The sequence below is a fragment of the Pteropus alecto genome, unplaced genomic scaffold, assembly GCF_000325575.1.
Source record: "Pteropus alecto unplaced genomic scaffold, ASM32557v1 scaffold234, whole genome shotgun sequence".
In the NCBI taxonomy this organism is placed as follows: domain Eukaryota; kingdom Metazoa; phylum Chordata; class Mammalia; order Chiroptera; family Pteropodidae; genus Pteropus; species Pteropus alecto.
In genome coordinates, this window is record NW_006435780.1 from 58416 (window position 1) to 76699 (window position 18284).

The following is an 18284-nucleotide window of genomic DNA, read 5'->3' on the forward strand; positions in this document are numbered from 1 at the left end:
TCTGCCTGTGTGTCCTTTCCACATATTAGGAAGGTGACCTTGATTCCCCAAAGGGAGATAAAACCAGCGACAAGGATAACAGATTGACATTTCTGTGGAGGAAGAGAAAATACATGAGACTAGATTTGAGTAAAGTGTTCATGTAAATGAACCAAAGATGCCCTTGTTCCAGCTTTCCTCCATGACAGCTCTAGTGACAGGAAAGGGAGTAGGGACAGAAGAGGGACCTTGTGTCAACTTCACAGAGTGCCCCAGGCTGACCTCACTGATTCTCAGACTCCTAACATAATACCGGTATGCAGGTCTTATAAAAGTTTTCTCATGACTGTGCAGAGAAATGAACTCTGTTGAGTTATGCAATGTTCCCAGGGACATGTGTCTTCTACTGGGATTTGAACTCAGGTCATTAGGTACCAGCTCCCATGTGTTCAGTCACTGTGCTGTGCTGCCTTTCTATGTTTTCTCATCCAAATAAAGGAACCTGGGTATCTACCCATGCAGAGTGTCTTTACATGCTATAGGGGCACATCAAAACACACACGCTTTCTAAAGCGTAACTCTGATTCTACTGTTTTGCTAGGCTACTGGTGAAGAGGAGTTTGGAATTTTAAAATGTGAATAAATTTTCAGTTTCCATGTCGTCTACTACTAATGAGATGGCGAAAGCTCTCTCCATTGTAATGGGTTTCCCATGATCTTGTCTCAAAGTGACAATGAAAGAGGCTGCTACATCCTTAGAAAATCTACTGCCTATTCAGGGGAGTAGGTCAGAAACTGCGGTCCAGCCCTACACCCAGGTGCACTGTCCACAACTCCCCGGGAGGCGGTGTAGAAACTCAGTCATAGAGATGATGCAAGAATAATGACTTCAGTTTGTTCCACATTTAAGAAAAAGCTAGAAAAATGCTAAGCTGTATTCTTTTAGTATCAAGTATGAACATTTTAATTCACTAAGTCAGTCAGAACAGCTACAACCACAACAATAAAGATGCCTTTATAACCAGTTCGGTTAACATTTAATGGTCAACAGTGACTCGTGCTGTTTGTGCACTAGCTGGTTGCTGTGTTTTAGCTGAAATACTTTTCTCCTTGAAACAGATTTCACAGTTCACTTGTTTATTTAATAGACGTTGTGCTTTAGAGCTGTTTAGATGAACATAAAAATTAGACAGAAACTAGAGACTCTGCTTATATCCCCTACATATACCCCTATAGTTAATATCTGAAGTTACTGTGGGGCATTTGTTACAATTAATTAACCAATATTGATACATTATTGTTATCCCATTGTTTACATTAATGTTCACTCTGTGTGTTATACACTTTGTGGATTTTGATAATGGGCGATATATGATATTACCTAGTGTAATATCAGATTTTTTGAGTGACCTTAAAAGCTTCTGTTTCCCTTGTTAACCCCTCTCCCTTTCTCCTGAGCTCCTTGCAATCACTCACCTTTTCACTGTCTCTATTATTTGAACTTTCCCAGAATATTATCTTGTTGGAATAAAAGAATGTGTAGCTTTCACAGATGACTTCTTTCACTTAGTAATGTACATTCAAGATTCCTTCATATTTTTAACAGATATTCTTTAACTTTTTTAACCTATGGAAAATATTCCTTTGACTGAATTCATCGAAATTCATTTATTCATTCATGTGTCGAAGGACATCCTCAATGTTTCCAGTTTTGTGCTGTTGTGAATAAATCTACCATCAACATTCCTGGGCACATTCCTATATTTATTTTTATATTTATGCATGGGTAGATACCTAGGTTCCTTAAACCTTCCTAAATTATTTATAATTTATAAAACATTCCTATATTTATTTTTATATTTTTATACAGGTTTGCAGGGACATAATTTTTCATCTCAGCTGGGTAAACATCTGATGCACACAATTGCAAGGTTGTGCTGTAAAACTGCATTTTGCTTTGTAAGAATGTGGCAGAATGCACTAGCGGAACCATCTGTGTCTTCCATTCATTTAATTAACATATATATATGAACTAAAATTAGTTATTCCATCTTGGTTGAACCTTGGTAGTTTCTACTTTCCAAGGAAATGGTTCATTTCATTTAACCTATGGAATTTGCAGACATAAGTTGCCCAAAATATCCCTTTAGTGGCCTTTCAGTGTCCATGCGGTCACACACATATGTATGTATATATGTATATGTGTGTGTATAAATATATGTATAGATATATATGTGTGTGTGTATATATATATATATATCAAATAAACAACAAAAATATTGAAGGAAACTCAGTGCAATGCTCATTTGAGACATAGTAAGGGGTAGCATTACAAATTGCTTATATTTCTTTTCATTTCCAAATTTGTAAATAAATAAAGTAAATATTGTTTTAATTACATTTTAAACAGCAGTGTCCTTAAACTTTTCAAACTGTAATACATTAAGCCATAAAACTTTTTTTATTTATTACAAGATCATGGTTTTTCAATTGCAAGGCACAGGCAAAGCATCGGGATGTTAGGGAAAATAAAGATAATTAGGAGAAAAGGTTAATGCTCTAGGTCTCTGTCCATTTTTAAGGTGCTGGTCTCATGATGGGTCATATTCTGTGTTAGGTTGAGGGGCGGGGTCACCACTCCCACCTGTGTCATCAGACCTGCGCCTGGCAGGCCTCAAGGCAGAGGGACTCAGCCTTTTCATCCTGGAGTCCCAGAGTCCCCCCTTCCTCTGCATCACTCTCGCCTGAAGGAGGCTGACCAAGTGTCAAAGTTCAGTCAATCTTGCAAGACATTTGTAGACACTCTCAGGTGAGAGACGACACTCTCAGTGGAGAATAGCGCGTAGGCCCTGGTGTCCTGTGAACCTGACCCGTGGGGAAGCCAGGACTCGTGATTACTTCTCCAGGGTGTGAGGAGCCTGTTTATCCTGCACACCCTCACCAGGGAACCACCCTCCATCTGTCTCTGGTTCGCCTCAGGGCTGCCAGCGCCCATTTTCTCCTTGTAGCTCTGGTATCAATACCTGTGCGGATTGAGACCTGGGGCCTCAGCCTGAGTCTCAGAGGAGATGGAGTTTGCACAATGTCAGGAAGCTCCAGTCAGGCCGAGGAACAGAGTCTACTCCCCTCTTCTCCTCTACCCCCTCAGCTCAGTTACTGGAAGGTTAATTAGTTTCTCAATTGCATAGATTTAGAATTGGACTTATATGTATATTTTGTATTTACTATGAAGATTTTTCCATGAAATGATTTATCTACTAATAATTTCATTTTAAATATTTTTATATAAAATAAAGCACATAAATAGAAAAGCACCCTGAACAAGTTAGGATTCAATGAATTATTAGAGACATTCACCCCAGTCACCACCATCAGGTCACACCTTCTCTCCTATAAAGCTCACTTAGTGTTAATTGAAAAAAATAACTGCAAATTTATTACTTTCCACATGTCCATATATTAGTATCTTTCTAGGAATTATATTTTGTGAATTTTTTTTATTCCTCTGGAAGAGGGCCGTGGGAACAGTAGTATCGGAGATCGTGCCTGATGACGTGAATGTCAGTACATTTATACCCACGAGTTACATGACTGAGTATAAAATCAAAGCTCACTGTTCTTCACATAACTGTCATGCTCCATTTTCTTCATCCACCAATTATTATGTGAGTATCATAGATCCTGCCATTAGCAAGTGCAGCATGTTCAATGCTTAGGGTGTTCTTTTAATATGTAAAAAGTATTTTTCCCAAGTCTCGACTTCTAAGATATCATCACGTAGTCATTGGTTTCCTCACTGAGTTCCTTGTTGACAGGCATGAAGGCTATATTCCCACCTTCATGACTCAGGCTCTGGTGCAATGATATTAGATCTTGGATCTCCTGGGTCAGTGTATCTGCAGGAAACCCTCTTAGATGTGAAATTGCTGGTCCCATGGGGGTGTGCATGTTCTGTGCTGACACACGGCCTATGGCACTTCAAAGAGGCTGGAGGCTCTGATGCTCATTCGCCACCACGGCAGCTGTGCCCTGCCTGTGCACTCTGCAGAGAGGGAGGGCCTCGGTCGCCGAGCATTTCCTGCAGGGTCTTGTTCTTCACCATCTCTCATTCATTCCTATGTGCCCTTCTGCATCCCCATCTTCCATCCCTTGCTCCAGATGGTTCCTACTCCTTTTTACCTGCACAATGTCCCCTGGCTGACTCTGTGGTGCCACTCTCCTGCCCTTCAGGGCCATTGGGCTCTTACCCCATGTGGGACTAGCTTCTGGTTTAGGGATCATCTAGACCATGCCACATTTTCCAACACCTTCAATGGCCCTATGTGAAGAGTGGTCTCTGCATCAATGTAGGTAGACCCATACTCATCATTTGATAAATATCCATAAGGTTCCCTAAGTTTTGGTGTTTACTTGTCAAACAGCTCACGGTGGTGGAGGCAGGAGTCCATCCCATGTGTTTATTACACTTGGCTCAGGAACAAAAGGCACCATTTCCTGTGTCCCTTATTTTGGACTGCTACTGAGTATTTTTTAAACTATACATGTGAAAGTTTCAAACATGTTTGCAATTTTTAAATTATTTTTCTCAATGAGAGGTGGGGTGTTGGCCTCTTGTTATAACCAGAAGTGCCACTAGTATTCCTTATCACTTACAGATGCCTTGGAAACAACACTGTGTCATGTCTAAGGTTATGCTTGAAATGGCTATGAGCCTCTGCTGGGTCACTCAGGTCACTGCCCTGTGGAACTCTCAGTCACAGACTAATAGATCTGGATGAACTGAGACTGCTCTGCTGTGAGAACACCCAAGCCACATGAGGATGTCTCATGTGTATCCTCCAGCCATGTCCTGGTCCAGCTGCAGACATGGGACTGAGTCACCTCCAGAGGATCCCCATGCCTGGTTGTCCATTTACTCTAGCAAGTGAGTCTTTTCTGCTGAAACCCAATGTTGTAGAGCAGAAAAGAGCCACCCTACTGCATCCTGTCTCAATGCCAATCCCATGACCACCAGCAAAATGATGTTGGTCTTTCATGCCACTACTTCGAATGGTTAATTCTAAACACATGTTTTATATACTAAGAGCAATAAGAATAACACCATTGTAGAAAATTTGAAATGTACAATAGAACCTTCTTGAAAATCTGAGTTTTCTTCTTTCTCTGTTCTGTAGCCTTCCAGCTTTGGCCTCTGGACTTAACAACAGGTAAATTTCTGTATGTCCTTCAAGATTTATTAATTGAACAGGCAGATAGCACTGACACTGTGCGTGTTTCTAAGGGCTTTCTCTATATTTCCTCATTGACTCTTCATTGACCATTAACACGCAGGGAGGGGATGGTAGGAAGGGAGTTCTCTGACTGCTCTCCAAACTGTGTTCTAAATTCTCCTCAGCATTGCATTTTGAATGTTGTTTCTCTAATCAAAGGGACACATTGCTCTAAATATACTCCCTAACACTTTTCATTTTCCATTCCAATGACTTTGTCTACATTCACTCACGAATGTACATTTTTCTATTGAGCTGGGACCATTATGGTTCTTCCTTGGGAAAAATGCAATATTACCTGTTATTTCCCACCTTTGCTCAGTTGGATAATCTCTAGAGGTAATATGACACCATTTATATTAGTGTAGATTTTGTACCTCATCAATGATCCACTTGATTTATTAGTTAAAGAAATTAGCTATAAGTCAGCAATGATTTGTACTATAGCATAATATACCTTGAAAAGCAGACATGTTATTTTAACTGTGACGAATCTCTCATCTATGTCCTAAAATTGTCACTTGTTCCATATCTTGGGGCCTGGTTCTTTACGTCTATGGCAAGTTCACCACATTATTACAAGAAAGGGGGTGACTGGGTGTCCAATTGTGAGCCAGAACACACATTGAATTCTAGAGTTTCTGGTTATCTAAAATTTTTATTTACAAAAGTATTGATTATATATTTTCAGCCAACCCACTGTTAAAACATAATGATTCTTTATTCTTAATTACTCAGTAAATAGCCAGTCTTTAATATACACGACACAATAACATGAAATTTTTCCATAAATTCGCAGAGACTGAAAAATAATTAAGTATACAGATTCAGTTGCATACAGAGAAAAAAGTAATCTATATAGAGAATGACATAATTTAATAATATCATTATGTGCTTAGAGAGAAATATGAGTTTTTAAAATGGAATTTCTACTAATGCTGCTTTTTAATTGATGTGGAATGCATTTTCAATTATTTGTTCTAGAATGTCTGGTGACTCAGGAATATAGAAATGGGTGGGGTTCATACTGTAATCAAGAATGGACCACTTTCTAAAGATGATATATTTGACCTGTTCACCCTGAAATTTTTACTATCAACTATGTTTGGATAGGTAAATCAATTTCTCACATACACCATGTTTTCAGAAAGAGAATAATAACATGGGGACCTGGCATTCATTTTTTGAAGCAAAACATGGACTCTTAAATGATACTTTTGTCCATGTGTCTAGACAGAAGCAGCTGGACCCAGAGAGTAGAAAGTGCATTCACCTTGAAAGTTCTATGACATGACCCATCACAATGGTAATGTGATAATGCCCATCTTGTCTTCCATTGCAACTGGCACGCTGTGAGCTGAGAGGGAGAAAGTGAGAAGTTCTCAGATCCTCACTGCTCAAGACCTTGAGATGGGAAATCTCGATTGATCTTCTGAATACTGTTCTTTCAAAGGGGCCAGTTCACTTTGACTGAAAATATTTTCATCTTTTAAAATCATTTCCATCACTTCTATAACACTACAGTGTTATAAGTGTTTTTATAGTTCTGTATTATTACTTAATTGATATTTCTAATTCTTCTCTCAAGTGGGCTGCCTTAACTATTTTCCACAATTTAGAAAAATGTAATATTCCTTACTGCCAGCTTTGTCTTCAGTCTTCTAGAAAACAGAACCAGAGGAAACACTCCTACGCTACTTTCACTGGGTCAGGAGAATTGTTCCATGAATTCAAAGAGATTGCGATACCACCCCAGCTATAGACATGACAGGGAAAAAGAATCACAGGTCAATTCTATTGAATGTGGATGCCAAAATACAAAGCCAGACATTAGCAATGTAAATCCAGATATCCTTAGAAAGGAGAGAAACTGGGATTTCATGGGGCATGTCCATGGGTTGATGCAGACAGGATCACTGGGTGTGTGGGTGCTGCCTGGGAGAGCTGTGAGATGGGACAGAGCCTTCAAGTGGATAAAATGAACACTGGGTGACATAGATTATGAGGATCTGGATGATTCTCAGTAAAGATCCTGGGGTGGGGTCACAGGCTGTGGCTAAGGAAGAGTCCCTCTTCCAGGACATGGGACTCTGTCCTCTGCCAATAGGGTAGAGGAAGCAGTTGTAGAGACTAAATTTTGTTGAGGAAGGACTCGGAAAAGGAAGGCACACACTCAGAGCCACAGCAGCCAAGGCCCACTCTCAGCCAGGCCTTAGCCCAGGATGCTCAGAAGGTTGTGTAGATCAATAATCAGCAGACAGTGGAGGTTTCAACTTTAATTCATTGAATCACTGAAGCACTAGTGCAGAAGGCCACTTTCATGGTACGTTGGCATCAACTCTTCCTCCAGGGTTGGTCAAGAAATGGAAGCTATTTTGACAATGTTGTCATGTGGCAGTTGATCCAGAATGTTCTGAGTTAGCTTGGGAGTTTCACAGACCACTGGTTACTCTAGATGGTCAATTGTTCCTGGGAAAAGTCAATGTGAGACATCTGACAGTGTGAAGACACTAGGGGAGGATGGTCACAACTTGGGGCTTCTCCTGCTCTTTCCAAGGGACTTTGTTTGGAAGAAATTGTTATATTTGGGGTTGGGGACTGAAAGGTAGAAGCCAAAGAGTGGGTTATAGAGTTGATCTCCCCATGGCTCAGCCACCTCCTCCCACAAAAACCTGAGGCAGGTGGATTTAAGAAAGGCAGTGACAGGGCACCTTGCTTTAGGCATCCAGGACATGAAGTTCAGTGTTAGAGGGGTTCAGGATCTCTGTCGTCAGGATACCAAACACGTTCTTGTCCAAAATCCATCATTCATCACTATTGTGACTCTGGGCAAGTCACCTAATCTTTCTAAATTTGTCTGCCCTCCATATAGAGCATGGGTCACAGCCCCTGCTTTGCTTCCCCTTCAGCTGGACTGATGTTGGTATCCCAGGAGATGGTAACAGATACTCTCCATGTGATAGAAAGTGTCACCTCCATGAAAACAATGAAAAGTAACCTTCCACCCTCCCTTGGCTGGAGTCATCCAAGTCCTCTCTCTGAATATAATCACTACCCAATATTTGCAGCCATTCAATGATTGGACACTTAGAGAACAATGACATGACACTCGTCACCTATTTTTCTGAAAGCTCTGTTTTTACTTAATGATTTTTTGGCTTCATCACATAATATTAATTAGTAAGCCATCTGAATATTTTTACGTCTCAGAAGAGGGCATTGAGGCCCTAGGGGTCTGAAGAACTTTCCTGGGTACAAGTAGCTTCATATGGAATTGTCACCAGGCCACCAGACATGGACACTCTGCTTTGCAGTGTTTCTATGTCTCAGCTAAATAAAGGTATTCACTCAGAAAACCTGTCTCTTGGGTGTTTTATGTGTACACTAAAATGCAAGATCTTCCTAAGTCTAACTTTGCTCAGAAAGGTCTTCTGGGCAGCCATTTAGTATTTAACGTGAACCAAACGTTGAGTTGCCACTGCATCTTAACTTCTATAGTTACAGCACGACTGACTGAATGAAGACATTTAAATTTGCATCCAAAAATTCAAGAACATGGACTAGTATTTTTAGTTTTCTCTTAAAAATGGGACATTGAATAATTATTCTTTTTAAAAATGTTTAATGGTGTACTCTACATTCCAGTGACTGTTTTGTAACTACTAATTTGTACTTTTCATCCCTTTACCTTTTCACCCAGCTCCCCCAGATCCCTCCCCTCTGGCAATCACCAGTTTGTTCTCTATGTCTGTGAGTCTGTTTTTGAGTCTCCACCCTTCCATCAGTTTTGATGTGGCTTTTTTTTTTTACCTCCTCAGATGTATGTGTTATGATCAGCTAGACTTCAGATACTTCTGAGACTTGTTTGTTTTATAATTTGGTTGTAATTGTAATGTGGTCGTGGAGGTGAACCTTGCTTTTACCTAGCCTGCCATCTTGAACTAGACCAGGGAAGAATTATTCCTGAATTGACTTAATGGGCATATTTAAACAGGACCTTACTTGAGTTTCACAAATACACATCCTCTGCCATTCAGCCATATGCGGACCATTCTGAAACATTCTTTCTTCCCACAGCCTTACCTCAACATCCTGGGAAATGCATGACAAAAGAGACAACTGTGGGCATCCTGCTGGCTTGTAAAAGAGTTTTGCATTTGCCAATTTAAAGGGACTTGGGAGACCTTCCATGAAGAGCTGAAACCTTTCCCACAGGTGTTCTGTATATTTACTCTTGGGGTCATGATTCAAGCACTGTTTCTCATCTGGTGTCCTAAAGTCATCAAAAGAACAGAAGGCCTGGGCAAACATGTCCAGGGTGATATGATCTTCACAGTGTTTTCTTTTCTTTAATGACAGGTGGATGTGGAAAGAAATAAAAAACGTACGTATGCTGCAATCTCTCACTTGCTGAAGAAAAATCTAGGTGCTGAAGAAGGTGGGGCTCACTTGCTGGTTTGGCCTAGAAACCCCTCTGATTTTGGGTTCCTGATGGGAATGAGGGTTGGTGGTGTAATGCATGGAAGTCATTGTACAGGAAAGATTCTGGCTAGTTGTCCAGTCCTCAGAAACAACAATATTTAAGGGGTAAGGTTTGTGTGTTTCAGGTACGTGAGGTATTTGTGTTTGTGTGCGTGTGTGTGTGTGTGTGTGTGTGTGTGTGTGTGTGGTGTCTTGTGAATGTGAGTCTGTGTGAGTGCCTGTGTTTCCTCAGATGTGTCCACTCACACAACACATGTGTCCACTTTCTAAATAAATGTCATCCCCACTGCACATTTTTAAAATATATTCTTTCTATACCCTAGCTGTCTCTAAAGGTTTATTTAAATTTCTTTCTCCTCAGGTGTGTTCAGAGATGAATGACTCAAGCTTTTGATCTCCTACCTGGAAGAGGCAAAATGTGAACTCAGGCCCAGGGAACCATATATGCAAAGACTTCATGGCTGGAGGGAGCACCGTAAATTTGAGGAGTGGGAAGACTCAAAAGTGGCTTGAATGTAGAGAGAAAGGAAAGCAGTGTCGGACGCAGTGGGGGCAGAGCATCTGGTTTTGAGACAAGTAAGGGAGAAAGGAGCCGGGGGCACTTGAGGAACATGGAAAGAAGAAGGTGAAGCCAAAATGGATGGCTCGGAGATTGCACACTCTTGGACGAGCAACTATTTTTACCTTCACAAGTGTCTGGGTTTTAGTTTATTCACAGTGAGGATGAGAATTACTCAACTGTCAATCAGGAGAAATCACGTGAAAACCTCCACCATGTTAGCTTGAGTTTTTCCAGGGCAGACATCTTATTTGTTCTGTCTCTTCAGTGCCACTAAGAAAAAGCTGGAGACGGGGTGGCCTCAGCATGATTTCCTCCAGTTAAATCCAGCCAGCTCTATCCTGGCTCCTTTCTGGTTCACTTCACCCTCCCCTCCTCTTTTCTCCCTGCCTCCACCCCTTCATTTTATTTTGGTTCCCAGAGAGAGCAGGGGCTGGCTTCCCTTTGCAAGGAGGACTGCCCTTACATGAGCCAGTAGCTTGACTCTGAGTTGATAAGGGAAGCAAAGTGACTACCTGCCTTATTTTCCTGCCTCTAGACAGGGCCTGGGAAGCCTCTTATTTCAAGGGTAGGAGGGTTGGGGCTTGAGAGCAGGAGGGAAGACAGGAGGGAAGACCCCGGGAAGGAAGCAGGGGAATGAAGCGGGTGCTGGAGAAGAAGCTACTTCCACTCTGCAGCCTGGAACTGGTGGAAAGGCAGTCATGGGGAGGCATCATCACAGCTGCTGAGCTGGGCATGTTTGGGGAGCTGAGACTTTCAACCCCTGGATGGGCATGATGACACAGGAGAGGTGGGTGGGACATGCTGAGGAGGGTGGAGGCAGAGGAGAGAAATGACTGACATTACTGTTGAGAAACCCATGGTGGTTTCACTTTACCTGAGTGGTTCTTAGAGAAGATTCTTAATTCTGCCCCCACCCCTCTCCAGGTAGGGTCATCCAATAACATAAAGGTCACACAATGAAATTTGAATTTCAGATAAGGAATAAGTTTCCAGCATGAGTATGTATTGGTAAATCTGGCAGCCCTACCCCAGGGGACATTTTTGGTAGTCACAACAGGGGTTGCTACTGGCATCTGGTGGGAAGAGATCAGGGTTGCTGCTCAAGCTCTTGTGATGCACAGGACAACCCCCTCCACAAAGAAGGATCCAGCCCATAATGGCCCTGCATTTGAGAAGCTTCTGTGCTGGGCACTGTCCCAAATGCTCCCTAAGAGTTGCCTTTTCATGACAGCCATAAGAGGAATAGCGATCCCCTTCCCTTGTTCTACAAGGAAACCAAGGCATAGGGTTGCTAAGCAGTCTAGTTTGGGTGACAGATAGATAAGCAATACATACATACTAGAAGTGACAAATGCCATGAAGGAAATATGCTGGACAAATGCTAGAAAGGGGGTGGAGAGTGGTGGGTAGGGCTTTCTGGAGGAAATGGTCAATGACATGCTCTGATAGGGTGACATCAGAGCAGAGACCTAATTGAAAGGAGGGAGCCGTGCAGACGCCTGCAGGAAGGGTGTTTCTGATAGGGAATAGTATATGCAAAGGCCTTGGGTAGGAAACAGTGACTAGCCAGGAGGCTAATGAGGCTGGAGGGAAAGGAACAAGAATGGAAGAGGAGGGAGACATGAGGTCAGAGAAGGAACTGGAGGCTGAGCATCTCTGGGAAGATTCAACTTTGACTCTAAGTGACATGGAGCTGTCGGAGGGTTTTGAGCAAGGGGGCACATGAACTCACCTATGGGGCCAACTACTCAGGCCCCATAAATGGAGGTGACCCACTAGTCATCAAAGGCATCAGGCAAAAAAGGAAACATCTATCTTTTCTGAGCTTTCAGTTCTTGGGCTGAAAATTACAGTCCTCCCCATTCCTCCCCTGGGCCAAGCAGCGGTTCCAACAATGCTTGCAGAATGAATTCATTCTGCATGGGATCTTTGGAGGTTCTCTGATGCTAGGTTGACTCAAACAGTTTGTTATATGTCGTGCTTTCAGGCTTGATATGGCAGAGATTCTCCTCATGAATGATGCAGCCATATCCATCCTCAGTGAGTTTTGATGCTTCTTCTCAAGTCTCTGGAAGGGAGGTTTCCAGGAGCTTCTGATGGTGATGGCTTGGGCTTCGGCCCCCTGGTTTTTGTGATGAAGGTGGAAGCAGAGGCCCACCTGGTGTTCCTGATTAGTATGTCTTCTGTACTGTCTGGCTGGGTCTCCTCCATGGCTCTGTGAGAGGGTGGTAGCATTTGTTGCTGGTTGGCAGATAGAAAAGGGCATTTTTTTTTTTTGCATCAGCCAGTGGGCCCACTCGGGGCTGCAGACCCCAGCGTGGCAAGTGAGGACACCTGAGTCCTTGTCCCATCGCAGCCTTAACAACCTGTTCCTCCTAGCAGGTGTCTTCTCCCTTTTTTGTTCTCCCACATTCTATGTGGATGAGGTTGGACAGCTCCAGGATTCTAAGAACCTTCTAGTCATCTGATTTGGATGACATTACTGTCTAAGAGCCAAGTCTCCCTGATGATCTCTCTCCTCTGAGTTTGCCGAGTCTGTGTTTCAGATTTATTATAACTCAACAGCTGATAAGACTTTTGGGGAGCCTTCCCTCCACTCCAGGAAAACAATGGCTCAACTAAAGCCCTTCTAATGGGATAAAGTTGTTTTTTTAAGACAGCATTTTATATAGATGACTTGTTTAAATATCTCAATGCCCAGTGGAGTAGGTAAACACTCTCCCTTAATGATAAGGAAGTGGAGGCAGAGATGACTTGCCTACGGTCATGGAGCTCGTCAGTGGTGCAGCTTGGGTATCTGTCTCCAGAACCCTGTACTTCGTTCCTCTGCAGCCCACATCAGTGGACCCAAATGTGGTCATGCGCTATGCTGAGGTGTGGAGTGGGGGAAAGGGCCCACCGTAAGAACCAGACAGTCCTGAGTCCATCTCGCAGCCCTGCCGTTTAGTAGCTGCATGAACCTCTCTGGCTTCAGTTTCCTCATATATCAGACGACCAGGGCATCATGTCGGTGCAGCAGGGCTGTTATACTGCCCCTGCCAGGCAGGCATTCACCAGCATTTACAGAGAGACCCGGCACTGTGTTTGGCTCACCCAGTTAGAAGTGAGATTGACTCGTTCTCAGAAGGACATTTTGCTGCCCTTCCTGGTCCCATCTGAACTTGCAGTTTCTCTCAATGTGGCTTGTCACTCTCCCTGGGTAAATCCTGGGCTGGGGGTGCCACAGCCACAGGAGCAGTGCTCTCTAGACAGGGAAGGGGTATTCATGGGGTCCAGAGGCAGGAGCCCCTAAGTAGGATTCAGGAGGGCTGAGTCTTTACAGGCTGCATGGCCATCCTGAATGGGCCATCTGTATCTTCTCTCTGGGTCTGGTAGCTCGTCGTCCCGGTAGTGGTAACCACTTAGCCACTGGGAAGCCCTGGGTGAGGCGGCTATATGTGCTGAACTCCAGTGGAAGCACCGTGTTTTTTGTTTTTTGTTTTTTTAATTTGGTGGTAGAAGAAGTTCGGAAGTGAATAGATTTTTCTGCCTTTTCTTTCCAACATTTTAAAGGAACTCAGATCGTGGGTTTTTATAAACAGCAACAGGTCCTTTTGCAGTAAGGCCACATTTAAAAATCAGATAACCAAAGTCCTAAAAGTTCAAGAGATTTCGTGATACTTGGGCACTGAATGAATTGTTCTTTAATTCTTATTATTTAGTAAATGATGTTGAATTCGTAAGTTAGAATTCTAGCAACTACCGTTTGTCAAACACTGCTCTAAGTGCTTTACTGTCTCACTCCACAAAGCAGTCTTCCTATAGTGTAGCTACAAATGGCAACTCTTCTTTACTGCTGAGGAAAGGGAAGCTCAGAGAGGTTAAAACACCAGACCAAGGTCACACAGCTGAGAAGCAGCAGAACAGGCTATTTCAGTGAGCTCCCTCCTTTTCCATTTGGATTCTAACATGCTCAAAAAACCTGCTAGAACGACGAGTCAGTCTATCAGCATAATGTGAAAAGGAAAAGAGAGACTACAAAATGAATGTATTGGTTGAAGAGTTTGGGAAGATTGGAGTGATGTCAGCTTCAGATACATCTATATCCAGGAGTACCAGTGATGTCATTAGGACCCCGTCTCTCTCCATCCCTCCGTGCTGCCTGTCTCGTGTTGGCTTTATAGTTTGCCTCTCTGTGTGGGGAGGTGGAGTGTTGCCCAGCTGCTCTGAGAGCACAGTCTGCCCCACCATTTCCCTGCCACCGTTTTGTGGATGGAGGCTGGCACTCCTTCTCCGCCTGGTATCAGGGGGTGAGACCTGGGGCATTGGGGAAGAGGGTAGGGAGTCCCTGGAAGGTCCGTGCGCTGCAGGTGCAGGAGCGAGGGTATGCTTGCGTCAGGCCAGCGAGGAAAAACTTCCCGCCAAGGCACCTAGGTGGCTGAAAGGCAGCTTTCTAGAGGGGCGGAGCCGCTCTCACAGCAGTTCCTGACGTCACTGGGCTGCGGTCCCCGTCCAGCAGCAGCGGCAGACCGCGAGCTGAGCACCCTGCAGCATTCGCAATTAGGGACTCGGAGCGCTGCGTGCGCGGCCATGGCTTCAGGCCGGCGGCGTGTGAGGGGCTGCTGGGCGTGGGGGCGGCGGGAGGGGAGTCCCGGCCCTGGTCCAAGCCCTCGGCTGAGCGGCCGCCCTCCGGTCTTGTGCCACATAGGCAGAGACCCGGCAGAGGCTACTGCGCACTGTCTAGAAGAAGGTAGGAGGTGGAGCGGGGAGGGGCCAGGGAGCGCAACCGTCGCGCCGGGCGGAGTGGGTAGCTGCAGCCCCTTGGGGCAAGAGTCTCAAAGAATGGGGTGGTCCCTGGCAGCGTGGAAGCCATCTCGGGTGTGGGGCTCGCCTGGGCTGGAGGCAGGTGAATGTGGAGGCGGGACCTCAGATATATGGGAATACCGGTCTCTGGATGTTTTTTTCTGCTGGGAGCTCCAGCCCCCGCAGCGGGGGTGAGGGTGTGGGGGGTGTGGGGTTGGGGAGCTTGGGAGGCTTGGGGGGTGGGGGGTTGGTCCTCCAGGTGTGGGGCACAACTGCATGATCTGTATTTGAGAGCCTGATGTGTATCTGTGTGATGCAGCAATCTGTGGGAATGAGCGAGGCCGTGACCATGTGTGTGTTGCTCTCCTGATGTCACCCACATCCTTCAACCTGAGACCCCATTGCTGCCGAGCTGGTATCACCCGTGTATCTTGAATGGCCACAGACCTTGGGGGCTGGCCTGATTTCTGTCCCCCTTAGTGTGTTGGAGGTGTCAGCATCCTGTGTCAGCACTGAGCACCAAGAAGCCCCTCCTGGGTTGATGGCATACAGCCACCCAGGGCAGCTTACAAGCAGAAACCTGTTGCTGCCCCTCCCTTCTGGTGGAGTGTGGTTGTATGTCAGGGATGGCTTTAGGACAAAACTGGACCCTTAGAGTCCGAGAAGGGAGAGGGCCTTTAACCCAAGTTGTTTTTCTCTTTTTTTTTCCTTTTACGAAATATATTAACCAAGGCTGTTTTCCTTTACCAGTTTGATGGGCAAATTAATGATAGAAACAAAAATAGATATATGATGCAAGTAACGAGTTTGTATCTTTTTCCTTGTCTAGGGACAGAGGCGGCACTTCGGCAGGATACCCAAGACGCCATCTTAAGGCAGCGAGAGAAAGAGCTCCAAGAAACCCGCAACAGGCAGGGACTACAACCCTCCTCCACAGGAAGCAGATACAGAAGAAAATTCCAGTCCCTCAACTTTCATACTAACAAAAAGGGGGTTAATGACTCTTAGAAAAAGGTTAGGCAGAAAAGTTAGTTAGGGGATTTTGGGTCTGCCTGAGAAAATGCTGAGGTCATCCTATTCTAGAAAGGGTCCACCCTAGTCTGCCCACAATTAAGCAAGCCAGAGGGCCTTTTTGGGCTAAAAGTAACTCATACAAGTAAGCAGAAAATTGGGTACTCGTTTCAGCCAGTCACTCACACCTGCACAATGAAGAGCCCAATGACCTTCAACCTACCTGAACTCCATTATACCATCATTATAATAGGATGCATATGCCCGGAAGTTCATTAATATCATTATAGCTGACAATTCTGGCAACAAATATGTGCAGAAAACAAACAATGAGTTACTGAGTCCTGTCAGCAATAGTTGTCAATCAAGAAAGCCCACCCCTCTAAGAAAAGTTACCACCCACAGCAAATAGGGATAGAAACCCCAAAGACTTTGTTACTGTGCCCTTGAGCCTTTTGAGCCTCTCTTCTCTTCCTCAGCCTGCTTCCACATCTGGAAGTGTACTTCTTTACTTTCCCTTCTAATAAAGCTATTCTTTTCTGCTGTATTTTGGTGTCTTGCTCAACTCTTTGTTTGAGACATCAAGAGCCTGGACAATGTGCTGAGAAGGGAACTCCACTCTTCAGTAACACCAACACCAAACACACCAGCCGGGAGAGCAGATGAGTGAGGCTGGACCCAGGAATGCTGCTCTCATCTTACCATGGTGAGGGCAGTAGTGGGGCGCACCCGCGCTTGGCTCCACTGGAGCTAGGGTGGAGTCAGGGAAAGGGAAGTACCAGGAGCTCTGGACCTACTGCCTGACAGGAGCTGCTGCCACTTTGCCTTCGGCCAAGATGGCGGCCCTGAGCCCCATCTCCAACCAGATACTGCATGGGTCAAAGGGCGGAGGGCAGGGTGCTGTGGGGTGGGGAAATTGTGCATGCAAGGATTTGAAGGAGGCTTGGACGAGGAGGCGTGGGGCTTCCCTCTAGCCATGGAATGCCGTGCTCTGTCCCTTCACATTTTGTCAGTGCCCTCCTTTAATTTGTGACACCTCTTACAGTTTATAAAGCTCTCACAGCCACTATATCATTTAATATACAAAATAACCCTGTGTGCATAAGGAACTAATATCCAGAATATATAAAGAAGTCTTACAACTCAATAATAAAGACAATCCAATTTTAAAATGGGCAAAATAGACGTTTCTCAAGAGAATATACAAATGACCAATAAGCCTATAAAAGATGCTCCTTAGTTCTTAGAGAAATACAAATCAAAATCATGAGATATCACTTCACATCTGCTAGGATGGTTGTAGTAGTAATGTTGGTGAAAATGCAGAAAAATTAGAACCCTCATACACTGCTGGTAAGAATGTAAAATAGTGCAGCTACATGGAAAAATAGTTTGGTAGTTCCTCAAAAAGTTAAGGTTGCCTATGATCCAACAACTCCACTCCTTGGTATATACCCAAGAAAATTAAAAACATATTCACACAAAAGAGTGTACACTAATGTGCATAGAAGCATTATTCATAATAGCCAAAAAGTAGAAACAATCTAAATGTACATAATAAATGAATGGATGACAAAATGTGGTATATCTATACAATGGAATATTATTCAGTTGTAAAAAGAAATAAAGTACTGATACATTATCATGGATGAACCTTGAAAAATATTATGTTAAATGAAAGAGGTCAGTCACAAAAGACCACATCTTACATGATTCCATTCATACGAAATGCTCAGAATATGCAAATCCATACAGATAGAATGTAGGGCTGTAAGGAGATAAGAGAGGGGAGGAATGGGAAGTGAGGTTTATTTTTTGGAGTGATGAAAATATTCTGGAATTATATAGCGGTGGAGGCTGTACAACTCTGTGAATAAACTTAAAAACCACTGAATTATACACTTTGAACAGGTGAGTTTTTATGGCTTGTAAATTGTCTTTTTTTAAAAGTGTGCAGGAATCAGGGCAGTTGCTGTGTTTATGTTTATTTTGTAGGTGATGAAAATGATGACAAATTTAAAAAATTTACCCAAAGTTCTAGGCCAGTATATAATGGAAACGAGAATCAAATTCAGTCTTGTAATTCTGTAGGTAGTTCTTCCATGCCAAATGTCAGACTTAGGGCATGCATGAATCAGCAGTTCTTCCCTATATCATTTTATCTCATTCACCGGCTCAACTCTAAAGCATTCGTCCAC